This window comes from Felis catus, chromosome X, assembly GCF_018350175.1.
Source record: "Felis catus isolate Fca126 chromosome X, F.catus_Fca126_mat1.0, whole genome shotgun sequence".
In the NCBI taxonomy this organism is placed as follows: Eukaryota; Metazoa; Chordata; class Mammalia; order Carnivora; family Felidae; genus Felis; species Felis catus.
Genome location: NC_058386.1, coordinates 26,653,361 through 26,666,040, shown reverse-complemented (window position 1 = coordinate 26,666,040; position 12,680 = coordinate 26,653,361). Strand labels below are relative to the sequence as shown.

At 46.0% G+C, this 12,680-nt stretch overlaps 1 long non-coding RNA gene across 2 annotated transcripts in view; it reads right to left on the bottom strand.

Annotated features, from left to right (window-relative positions):
* LOC109496470 overlaps positions 1-12,680 on the bottom strand; it is a 79,137-nt gene that overhangs the window by 45,705 nt on the left and 20,752 nt on the right. For both annotated transcript variants that reach the window (XR_006593059.1, XR_006593060.1), the window contains exons 6-7: positions 9,239-9,328; positions 8,882-8,989 (exon numbers count right to left, since the gene is read on the bottom strand). This is a non-coding gene — a long non-coding RNA (uncharacterized LOC109496470). The remainder of the gene's footprint in view (positions 1-8,881; positions 8,990-9,238; positions 9,329-12,680) is intronic.

The following is a 12,680-nucleotide window of genomic DNA, read 5'->3' as shown; positions in this document are numbered from 1 at the left end:
CCGGACGCTGACAGAGATGAGGACATTGAGAGAATGGCAGTTACCCCACCTGAGTCTCAGAAGCCCCGAGGGTGGAAAATGGTCTGGAAGAAGCACGAAGAGCCAGGCGAGGACCCGCCCCCCCCACCCTTTCAACCTGACACCCTGTGAATGAGAGCTGGGGGACCACCGCCTGAAAGACCCACAGGGGACGAGGCTTCAGTTAGGACTGAGGGAGAGCGAGCGAGGATGTGGGCAAGCAGAGCACGGGATCCGAGTTGCAAGCTTCCCGGGGCGGAGGGGACGGCGCGAGCGGACAGGAAAGGTAAGTGGAAGGAGTCGCATATCGTAGCAAACAGGGACCAGAGAAAACCGGCAAAGAATTCACCCCAACTTTCTTTGGTGGTTGAGGAGAAGGGGTAGGGCTGGCTCTCCCGGAACCCAGGCATCACACATATGAACTCTAAGGTCACACGGGAATAGCATTTAGTTTGAAGCACATGAAATCGCTACTATTCAAATCGCTACCCAAATGATAACGGCACAGGCTTCAACTTCTCAGTATCTGCCTCCTGGGGGCACCTGGGTGGCTCAGGTGGTTAAGTGTCCGACTCGTGATTTCGGCTGAGGCCATGATCTCACGGTTCGTGAGATCGAGCCCCACATCGGGCTCGGTGCTGACAGCTCAGAGCCTGCTTCGGATTCTCTGTCTCCCTCTCTCTCTCTGCCCCTCCCCCACTCGTGCGCAGGTGCGTGAGCGCTCGCTGTCTCCCTCTCTCTCTCTCTCTCTCTCTCTCTCTCTCTCCCCCCCCCCCGTCAGAATAAATAAACATTAAAAAAAAGAGAGTATCCGCACACAAAAGGGAATGACACTTTCAGCAGTGGCCTGGGACGAATGCGCTCCTCCCTTCTGTTAACGTAAGATCCCATCGGTGGAGCTCCAAGGGCAGGTGGGGCACGAGAGGAATGCCTGCTTCCCAAGGACAGACCTCAGGCTGGCTCTGGACCACTTGGCGTCCGGAGAGGAGAGAGGGATCCAGCGGTGGGAACGAAATCAAAGGGAGAAACAGCAAAGGAGAAACAAGGGTAAAAACCTCAGAAGGTGCCTACTATCAGAAACAGCATCTCCTTTTCCCCAGGAAAGGAAGTGCCACCTCCCCCAAAACCAATTATAGTGGCGGACAGGAAAGGCACGGTGCTCAATAAGGAGAGAAAAATGACTGTAAAGCAGTTTGCAAGAATAAAGAGTTATATAAAGTCCCGATAATAAGAAATCACCTTGCCCGAGGTATGAAAACCTTAAAAAAAACCCGAAAAATCAAAACGTGGAGAAGCAGAAGGCCTCGATGAGCTTCCAGAAGGTTTGTATGCTTGCTTGCAATTCCTCCCCCTCAATATCTCCAGCCGGACTCTGTAAGAGCAGACCTCAATCAGGTTTTCAGGTGAAAAGGGGCCGAGACCCCGTTGAAAGCTGGCACCCCCAACACGCCTGTGCGCCCCCCCCATGTTCATCGGAGGAGGGCAGAGACTCTGGGGGAACCTCTTTACAGACTCTGGCATCTGCCTTCTGGAATACTCCTGCATCTGTTTTGTGAAGGTTTTCTTTCCTTCTTTTTGTTATATAAAACAAGATTGGAAAAAATAAGCTTTGTTCGAAAGAAAGAAAAGAAAAGAAAGAAAGAAAGAAAGAAAGAAAGAAAGAAAGAAAGAAAGAAAGAAAGAAAGAAGAAAGGAAGGAAGGAAGGAAGGAAGGAAGGAAGGAAGAAAAAGAAAGAGAGAAAGAGAGAAAGAGAGAAAGAGAGAAAGAGAGAAAGAAAGAAAGAAAGAAAGAAAGAAAGAAAGAAAGAAAGAAAGAAAGAAAAGAAAGAAAGAAAAGGAAGGAAGGAAGGAAGGAAGGAAGGAAGGAAGGAAGGAAGGAAGGAAGGAAGGAAGAAAGAAAGAAAGAAAGAAAGAAAGAAAGAAAGAAAGAAAGAAAGAAAGAAAGAAAGAAAATAGGTCTTTCTGACTTCTCGGTACTGGAGCTCTGTTCTTTATATATCTACTTGTTCCATTGTTAAATAAACCCACATATTTAAGGGTGACACATTCTCCTAACTAGTGCCTTGTCAGGCCCATGTGCCTTGCTAAAAATGGACCTTGATGACTGCTGTTTCCATTTTTTTTTTAAGAAATAATTTGATTATTTTTATCCTGCTTCTCTCGATCACCACTCACAAGGAAATGGTTATTTTTTTTTGCAAAAACCATTTTTAAACACGCCAAGAGCTCCAACACGTACAGACAGAAAATGTTCTTCAACACATGTGTATAAGTCACACACACATACTCCTCGCCTTGTGAAAATTAGCTTTAAATTTGGAGTCAACGCTCTTCTGCAGTAAAACTGTTTTCTGTTCAACCTCTTACAATATTATGTGCATCCCTACATCTTACTTTGTGCAGACCTGAATATCTCCCAGAAAATGGATAATTTAATAAAAGCGGGTGATATGAATCACCCAGGGACAATCTGAATTATTATCTGCAGATAATTCATTATGCACATATTTCTCGCGAGATTCTTAAATCAGCAGGGCTTCTTAAGCCGAGACTTTCAAATTTTGTCTGTAATAACTGGAGACTTGACCCATAAATCAGCAAATAGGCCAGCAGGCTCGCCACATGCTTCACATTTCTTCTTGGGAGGAAAAGGCACTTAATTATCCGGAGGTCACAGAAGGAAAAAATGGACATGAAAGTTGTTAGGGGTTTTATAGCAAAGTACCACTAATTTCAGCAGTGTCTTCAAAAAGGGAGCTTGTGAAAAGAAGCCAGTGAAAACGCTTGAAATCAACCTAGGCGACTCATGCAGAGGAAGATGTTTTGAATGTTTACAAGAACCATCTCAGCAACCAGCACTGCCTCCCGTTAGCAAGAAGACGCTTGTCTGGCATTTGACTCTTTTGTTTCATGTTACCCATTTCGCAGATTAAATTTCTAATATGGAAGGCATGGGAACCTAGGACTTATTTTCATCAATGTATGGAATGTTAATAAAAGGATCAAGTTCATCCTTTACTTCTAGTATCTTACCTCACCCCCGCTTCACGTTCTAGAACCTCTCAGTTACGATTCTGCCCTCTTCCTATTCTTCAGGAGTTCTTTCTTCCACCCCCACCCCCTCCCCCGCCCCATGGTAAAAAGCCACACTCCATAAAGGACCCCATATTGATATCATAGTGCCGTGTGACGATGGTGCAAAACTCCGTGGGACGTAGCCCCCGGAGACTTGGGTTCAAATCCTAATGCCCACTAGCACTGGGCTCCCTGACGGGTTCGCTCGTCCCCCAGCTGCTATCACTGTAGGCAGCTACCCGCTCATGGCTGTCTTCTTCTCCAGGAAACTGCTCTCGGACAAGTGGGAGTCCCTTGTCCCAGGACATTAAGGCCCCCTCCCCTCCCAGGGGCAGCCACTAGCCAATGAGTGATGCCACAAGAGTACCAAAGGCCGACTATCTCAAGGGAGGACCAGTTCGTGGTGCTTCGTGTGCCCCTGGGGCTCCTGTGGATCAGGCAGAAATCAGCCTCTAGTCCAGACCACGTCCTTGTTGGGCTCTCTTCCTCTGCCCTTTTCCACTTCCCTTCTCCCTTTCGAAGAGCGCTTGCTCAATAAGCCACTCGAACAAGACCCCCCCGCTTCAGGCTCTGCTTCTAGGGAACCCGACCTAAGATGCACTTGGACCCCGAACACTCACTTGACATGTCTGTTAGCAGGTCCCTCACATGCGAGACGACGATAATAAAACACACCTCACGGGAATGTCGCACCGGTTACATGAGAAAACCTGGGCAAAAACCCTCGCTCACCTACAGCGCTATTTGAGTTAAAAGGATTATTGTGACCTCATGTAAATATCGGGCTGTGTGTAAATTACCCTGCCCACAGGGGGAGCGGACCTTAATCAAAGAGCTTCCTCGCTTGGCCTCCAGTCCCTCTCTTGCTCCACTAGGTCTCTGGGGCTGGCTCCTAGCCCTCTGCCCAGCCTCTCAGTCCAGGCAGCACATGCAGCCAGGGAGAAGCACAGGCCACCTCGTTCAATTCCAAGTTTATGCTGAGGTTCCCCAGAGCCTGAAGACTCCAAGCACTAAATCTCCAGCTTTGATCCCTCTCTAGGACACCGGATTCACAGCTCCTAGTGTCTATTTAACAACTCCGTGGGGCTCTGTGACAGACACCTGATATGACGTGGCCAAAACACGACCCTTGGGTGGCCGCCTCTCGGTCGGCTTCCCCACCACTGCCCGCCTTCCCCATCTCAGTACACAGCTGCCTTAGAGAGAAGTGCTCAAGTCAAAACTCTAGGAATTAGACCTGATTGCTTTTTTTTATTCTCTCAGCCTTTCTATCCAATCTGTCAGTAAGCTCTGCCAACTCCTCCCGCAAATCCCACTTCCCTCCATGTCCGTCACCAGTGACATAATCCAGGTCACCATCATCCTGCTTGAACCACTGCACCCTGACAAATTCACTCCCCTTTAAAATATCAAGGTCGGGGCGCCTGAGTGGTTCCGTCGGTTAAGGGTCCAACTCTTGGTTTCGGCTCAGGTCATGATCTCACGGTTCGTGGGATGGAGCCCCCCATCAGGATCTGTGCTGATAGCGCAAAGCCTGCTTGGGATTCTCTCTCTCCCTCTCTCTCTGCCCCTTTCCTGCTCTCTTGCTCTCTCTCAAAATAAATAAATAAACATTAAAAAAAACAAAAATAACATATCAAGGTCATGCCACCGACCTAGCTTAAAACCTTCAAATGGTTTCCTGCCGTTCTTAGAGCAAGCTCTATCTCTCTCTCCCTCTCCCTCCTCTCTCTCTTTCCCCGTTCCTTTTCTTCGTGTTCTTTGAAAATGTCAACATCATTCTTGCCTCAGGGAATTTACATTTGCTCTACCTTCAGCCAGAACTGTCCCTCCCTAAACTTCCGTGGCAGTCTCCTTTTTGTCATTCTATGTTTGTTTTACTCTTCCAATTTAAAGTAGTTACCCAGGCATACTCACTCTAGCACATGACTCTGTTTTAATTCTCTGGAAATCCCTTCTCACTTGTTTATTTCGTTCACAGCTATATCCCCTGTATCCCAGGGCCCTAAAACACTGGCTGATACATAGTAAGTGATCACTAAATACAGTTTTTAGATGACAGATTCATGGATGAATGAATAAATGGAGCACTGGCCCCAAGCTCGGGTTCTAGCTCAGCTATACCATTTACTAGCCGTGAGACCTTGGGCAAGTTAAGTGACCCTTTCAAGGGCACTGTGGATGGGGTTTGCCAGGCTGGGGCTGAAGGGGAACAGGTAACAGGTTTTAACCTCCCAGAGTGTAGTGGGGCCTTAAAACCTCCTTCCTGGGTCCTAGACTCACTCTGCAGTACATATGGTAAAAGCTTACTCATGGGGTAGGGTGACCAATCGCTCCGTTTGCCCAGGCAGGACTGAGGGTTTCGGGGCACACAAGAGTTTCAATACTAAAACTGAGACAGTTCTAGCCAAAGCGGGCCAGCTCATCACCTCCTGTGAGGCCTAACACCTTCAAGGCCTTGAAGCCCCGTGGAGGAAGTTCAGTAAGGAAAGCCGGGCCTGGGTGGTGAGAGGGGGTGGTGAGGAACCTGACAGGCTGTGGTGCTGATTATGAAACGTCCTTGGACAGGTTTGGATCCTGTTGAGTTTTATTATTATTGCTATTGTTCTACTTTTTAATTTGAAAAAGTTTCGACTAGAGAAATCAACAAGAGTCCAAATAACTTGCTTTATTATTCTCTCCCTGTTTCATTTTTTTCTGGACCATTTGGAAGCAGACTACAGCTGTATGCTTCGTAACCCTTTAATATTTCAATTTTTTTTTAAATGTTTATTTATTTTTGAGACAGAGAGAGACAGGGCATGAACGGGGGAGGGGCAGAGAGAGAGGGAGACACAGAATCGGAAGCAGGCTCCAGGCTCTGAGCCATCAGCCCAGAGCCTGACGCGGGGCTCGAACTCACGGACCGCGAGATCGTGACCTGGCTGAAGTCGGACGCTCAACCGACTGAGCCACCCAGGCGCCCCAACCCTTTAATATTTCAGTGTGGCTATCCTTAGAACAAGGAGAAGCTCTTATATGACCATAATTCAAATTTAAGAAAGTTAACGTTGACACGATACTTTTATTTAATCAACAGTCTATACTCCAAACGCATAAACTGTCCCCAAAAGAAAACTTCCACTCCAGGATCCAGTCCAGGATCCCATATCGCGTTTAATTTTCATCTGTTTTTATCCTCCTATTCCTCATCTTTAGTAATATTGACATTTTTTTTTTTTTTTTAGAGAACCTGCCAATTATTTTATAGAATGTCCTTCAGTTGGGATCTTCCTTATTTTTAGAATGGGAATAATAATATCCACCTCACAGGATTAAATGAGATTCTTTCCTAATCTTAGTTTACAGAATAAATAAGATGGAATTTGAGATATGCCTAGCATGTGACAAGAGCTCCATAAATAATGGATATTAGGGTAACATGGAAGAAAGGAAAAAAATGGACTTTGCTAGACATTTCTTTGTGGAAGGGTTTTGGGTTTAAAAAGTATATAAAAGGGGCGCCTGGGTGGCTCAGTCGGTTAAGCGACCGACTTCGGCTCAGGTCATGATCTCACGGTCGGTGAGTTCGAGCCCTGCGTCGGGCTCTGTGCTGACGGCTCAGAGCCTGGAGCCTGTTTCACATTCTGTGTCTCCCTCTCTCTCTGATCCTCCCCCGTTCATGCTCTCTCTCTGTCTCAAAATAAATAAGCGTTAGAAAAAAATCAGGGGCGCCTGGGTGGCGCAGTCGGTTAAGCGTCCGACTTCAGCCAGGTCACGATCTCGCGGTCCGTGAGTTCGAGCCCCGCGTCGGGCTCTGGGCTGATGGCTCGGAGCCTGGAGCCTATTTCCGATTCTGTATCTCCCTCTCTCTCTGCCCCTCCCCCGTTCAAGTTCTGTCTCTCTCTGTCCCAAAAATAAATAAACGTTGAAAAAAAATAAAAATAAAAAATAAATAAAAAGTATATAAAAGGGAATCACTGGAAATGAAGATAATGTTATAAAGTAGAGGCCTACTTTCATAATGTATCAGCTTTTTCATTTTTATTCATTAATTTATTTAGCAAATATTTATTGAATCCCTAGAACGTGTCTGGAAACCTCAGGCAAATTTCTTCTCTCATCTACAAGCTTATGGTTTCCTCTGCACATGAGGATTATTAATAATATTTTCAAATAATTTCTGAAAAGACCAGATAAGAAGAATATAGATCTTCAGTTTCAAAACTTGAAAGGTCTATACACATATAAATAGACGCTCATATTCTTTTTTTTAAATTTTTTTTTAGTATTTATTTATATGAGAGAGAGGCAGAACGTGAGCAGGAGATGATCAGAGAGAGAGGGAGACACAGAATCCAAAGGACGCCTAGGCTTTGAGCTGTCAGCACAGAGCCCGATGTGGGCTCGAGCTCACAAACCGTGAGATCATGACCTAAGCCGAAGTCGGACCCTGAACCCAGTGAGCCACCCAGGTGCCCCAATGTTCATATTCTTGATAATGATATTCAGTATCAGGACCCTTCAGGTTGAACTTGAGAAGCAAGTGACAAAATACCCTAGATTAGGATGACAAAAACTGTTTTTAAAAATAGACACATGTCAGGGCGCCTGGGTGGCTCAGTCGGTTCAGCGTCCGACTTCAGCGCAGGTCATGATATCACGGTCCGTGAGTTCAAGCCCCACGATGGGCCGTGTTGACGGCTCGGAGCCTGGAGCCTGCTTCGGATTCTTTGTCTCCCTCTCTCTCTGCCCCTCCCCGGCTCATGCTCTGTCTCTCTCACTCTCAAAAATGAATAGATGTTAAAAAAAAATTTTTTTTTAATAGACACATGTCCATGATGTTTATGCTGAACTAAAACTGTGCTGCACCCCCACTGAACCAATGACCACGGGAACAGAAAGTGGGTGTGCAAGGGTAGATGGGAAGCAGAGGAGGACAACCTGACACCATGGAATTGTTCAAAGTCAAGGCGCGGCTACAGAGGAACGATTTGGATTTGGGCACGTCACAGTCAAGGCTATAGACCGAACACAGAAGACGACAGCAGTGACTCAGTAGCACTTGAACTCGATCTAACACGTGTTTCATAGACAATGCTTTCTCAAAACACCTTGCTGTTCACTTGCAGACCATACATCTGTCTCTGCAAGACCCCAAGGCTTTTTCTTCCCTGGAAGTCAAGGAAACCAGTCATGGGACTCTTTCCTTCCACCCTACCCAGCATTTCAAGTCAGAAAGACCAGGGTTCAAATTCAAACTTTCCAACGGACTCTCCGTGTGAATTTGGGAAACGTGCTTTACTTGTCCAACTATATTTTCTCATCCGTAGAAATAGTGATTACTTTACAGATTTGCTATCAAGTAACTCTTAAAGTGTGTTCCCAAATCAGCAGCTGGAGCATCACCTGGGCACGTGTCTGAGATGCAGACTCTCAGGCCTCACCTGAGAGCCACTGAATCAAGAATTGTGAGGGCAGGGCCCAGCCATCTGCATTTTAACAAGCCCTTCAGGCGATTCCACCGGGCTAAAGTTTGAGAACCGTTGTTGTAACGGATTGAACGATGTGATGTATATAAGTAACTGGCACGAGGCCAAGCAGCCACATCACAGAGTAACTGCACAGTAAGTTTTACTCCCTCCTCCGCCTCCCCCACCGCCCACAACTCTCCCAACACACGGAAGTGTGGATGCGTGCGTGCGCGCGCGCGCACACACACGCGCGAGCGCGTCAATGAATGCTTGGAATACTGTACGTGAAAACACTATCGTTTCAAAATTACATACATTAAGAGCTGAAAGTATACCTGTAAACCTTCATATGGCTGGGAGCGCCTGGCTGGCTCAGTCAGTACAGCATGGTACTCTTGATCTTGGGGTTGAGAGTTCAAGCCCCACACTGGGCACAGAGATTACTTAAAAAAAAAACAACAACAACAAAACAAAACAAAAACTTCATATGATGGAATGTAATGCCATGGTTCTCACATCTTGCCTACATGAAACTGGGAGGAAAGTTCATCAATAAATATCTATTACATGGTTATCATTTGTCCCAACTCTGAATGCTAGAGAGAATATTAGAAAAGCAGAAAAAATAGCTCCTGACCTCAAAGAGCTTAGTGGAGAAAAAAATGAAGGTACTGTTAAAAAACAAAACTCACCGAGTGAATGTGAAGATGTAATTGGCTTTTTTAAGCAATTCCTGAATCGGGGAGCGTCCCATCCAGCAGGCAGAGGGAAGCTGCAAGGAGCTATAAAAAATGGAAGAGGTTTGTAAGAAGGAGGCAGGGGGTAAGGAGGTTTTGCGAATCATGAAAAGAAAGGACTGTGTCAGGCAAGGCCACTGGCCCTTGGGTGGAGAGGCCTGTGTGACAGATGACCCCACGGGCGCTGACCCGAAAATTCTTGACTGGCCAGTAAAAACTACATTTCTAGGGGAGGTCAAAACCGCCTAAGTACCCTAATTAGGTTAGGTATTGAGCCCCCCCCCCCCGCCCCCGCCCGCTGGTGATGTGGTCTAGCTTAAGTGACTCCATTTTGGGTCTGTGCTTTTGTTTTTGACAGTAATTAATACTGACGGACACCCGTGTGACAGAAACTGTTTGGGGAGGAAATTATCTTGACGAATCCGGAGACTCCACGAACATCAACAGACAAGCTACACCAAGGGATCCGGAACAAAAAGGCTTGGGCGCCTAGCTGGCTCACTCGTTTTAAGTGTCCGACTCTTGATTAAGGCTCAGGTCATGATCTTGCAGTTCCTGAGTTTGAGCCCCACGTCGGGCCCCGTGCTGACGGAGTGGAGCCTTCTTGGGATTCCCTCTCCCTCTCTCTCTGCCCCTCCCCTCTCTCAAAATAAATAAATAAGCATTAAAAAAAAAAAAAGAAACAGAAAGGCTCACAGATCAAATTTCAGCGCTCGAATCACATAGTTTGAGTTGACTTAGAAAAAGAGAGACGTAAAGGGAAAGAAACGGAGTGGTTGACACATTTGGGATCGGGTACACGTGGGATAGAAGGACCACGACGCCTGAAACATGAGTTACGCCAAATGTGTACGTCCTGTATCCCACTGTCACATCACCTACTGGTGGCGTGGTTATAAAGATCAGCGTTAAAAATGAACAAGGAGACTCAGCAAGTGGAGATGACCTGGAGACAAGGCACCTGGGTGGCTCAGCTGGTTAAGCGTTTGGCTCTTGATCTCGGCTCAGCTCATGATCTCACAGTTCATGAGTTCCAACCACGTGCCAGACTCCGTGCTAACAGAGCGGAGCCTGCTTGGGAGTCTCCCCCTCTCTCTGCCCCTCCCCAGCCCTCTCCCTCTCAAAATAAATAAATTTTTTAAAAAAAGGAATCACCTGGAGGTAATATATTCTTGCTCTATCGGTGAGAAAGAGGGACAAGTATGCCTGGCCACTGTTATAATTTGCCACTCTGCTGCTTCTGTCTGTGTGTCTCAAACAGAGGCCATGTGGGGCCAGAACGGGAGTCACTAATGGGTAGCTGACTTAAGAAATCTACAATTCTTGTGGGTATTTAGTCTGACTGGGTCCTTCTTGTCGATGTTCAATATATATGCTCTACTTGCCTTACCACGGCTAATATGTCTCAATCTATTAGCAATCTCTAGCCTCTCTATTTATGTCACCTATTGCCTTTATTTCTGTTGTTCTCTGTAGAGTATAAGTAAATATTCTTAAATAATAAAGGAAACACATAATTTAGGTACTACGTAGGAGGAAGTTTCCACATATCTCATTTAATTCTTTTTTTAAAATTTTTTTTTCAACGTTTATTTATTTTTGGGGGGACAGAAAGACAGAGCATGAACGGGGGAGGGGCAGAGAGAGAGGGAGACACAGAATCAGAAACAGGCTCCAGGCTCTGAGCCATCAGCCCAGAGCCTGACGCGGGGCTCGAACTCACGGACCGCGAGATCGTGACCTGGCTGAAATTGGACACTTAACCGACTGCGCCACCCAGGCGCCCCTCTCATTTAATTCTTATAGCTTATTTAATGAGGTAAAAAAAAAAAAAAAAGACGTATGTTGGAGCACTGATTCATACGAGAAGAGCACAATGGTCTATATAATGAGTCAATGGCTTGGTGACATGGAGGGCACATTCTAGGGATTCTAATACGGAAAGCTGGGCTTAGTCGGTGAAGGATTCATGGAAGAGTCGTTCCTCCACCAGGGCTTGAAGAACGTGAGGAAAAAGACACAGGGGAAACATAAACAGAGATCACTGACAGGAGAATAGACCCCACATTAGGCAGCCACAAAGTTGCAGCCAGCTACGAGAAGGAACTGACAGAGAAAGCCAAAATGCTCACAAGACAAAGTTGAACTTGCTTCCAAAAGGTGAAGCATTTTTTGAAGATGCTCTCCCGGTAGTAAAATAATGGGGGTACAGGCCCTGTGGTGGATTGTGTTACTGCGCACAATGTTTGCTGCTGCTCCCTATTTAGGATTCTACATCCCCGCCCTGCTGGTGTCGGACTTGGCCAATAGTCTTGCTTGGACTAATGAAAGTGATTAGAAGTGATGTGCCCACTGCTGAAGACAGGTTTAAGAACCAGAGTGTTGGGGCGCCTGGGTGGCTCAGTCGGTTAAGCAGCCGACTTCGGCTCAGGTCACGATCTCGCGGTCCGTGAGTTCGAGCCCCGCGTCGGGCTCTGTGCTGACGGCTCAGAGCCTGGAGCCTGTTTCAGATTCTGTGTCTCCCTCTCTCTGACCCTTCCCCGTTCATGCTCTCTCTCTGTCTCAAAAATAAATAAATGTTAAAAAAAAAATTAAAAAAAAAAACTAGAATGTTGATTCTACCATATTTAACTTCCTAGCAATCCTCCAGAGAGAGGATGCCCACTGAGCCTTGGTTCTGGAATGAAAATAAACTGGAGGCTACGGTCAGCCCAATGTAGACAAGAAGCACAAGTAAAAAAAAAAATTTGTAAGCCACTGAGATTTGCAGGGCTCTTGTTACTATATTATAACTGAGCTCACTGATACAGCTTCCAGTCAGCATTGTTTTGGAACTTGTAGCCAATACAGTAAGAGCAAAAAACAAAATGGTTTTGGATCGATAAGGAAAAACAAAATTCTTTCGATATGTGATTATAACTTCCGATGCAGAAAAATCGAGAGAATTTATGGATAAATTATTAGAATTAATAAGATGGGCTGGCAATCCGGAGCAGAAAAAAGATACTGGTGTGAGTGTTCACCGAGGGTAAAAAAGATTAAATGGGGGTGGGGGGGTGGGGGTAAAAATAGCCTGGGTGAATGAAGACGTGAAAGGGGAAAATGTACGCAGCGGGGAAGTGAGAGAGACAGGATACATTATTAGGAGCGAACATGGTAGAAAGAACGGCTCAGTTGGGGAAAAAATAAAAGATGGGTTGGCGAGATTTCTGAATATGAACACAAAATACGAAAACCAATCGATTTTCTACGCCCCAGGAAAAAAGTACTTAGAAAATACAATTTTGTAAAAAATTGCCATTTAAAATGAGCAGTATAGACAAATGTTTCCAGGAATAAATCTAGCAACAGATGAGTATGTTCCTTATGGGAAAATTAGAATCCTAGATAGAAAGAC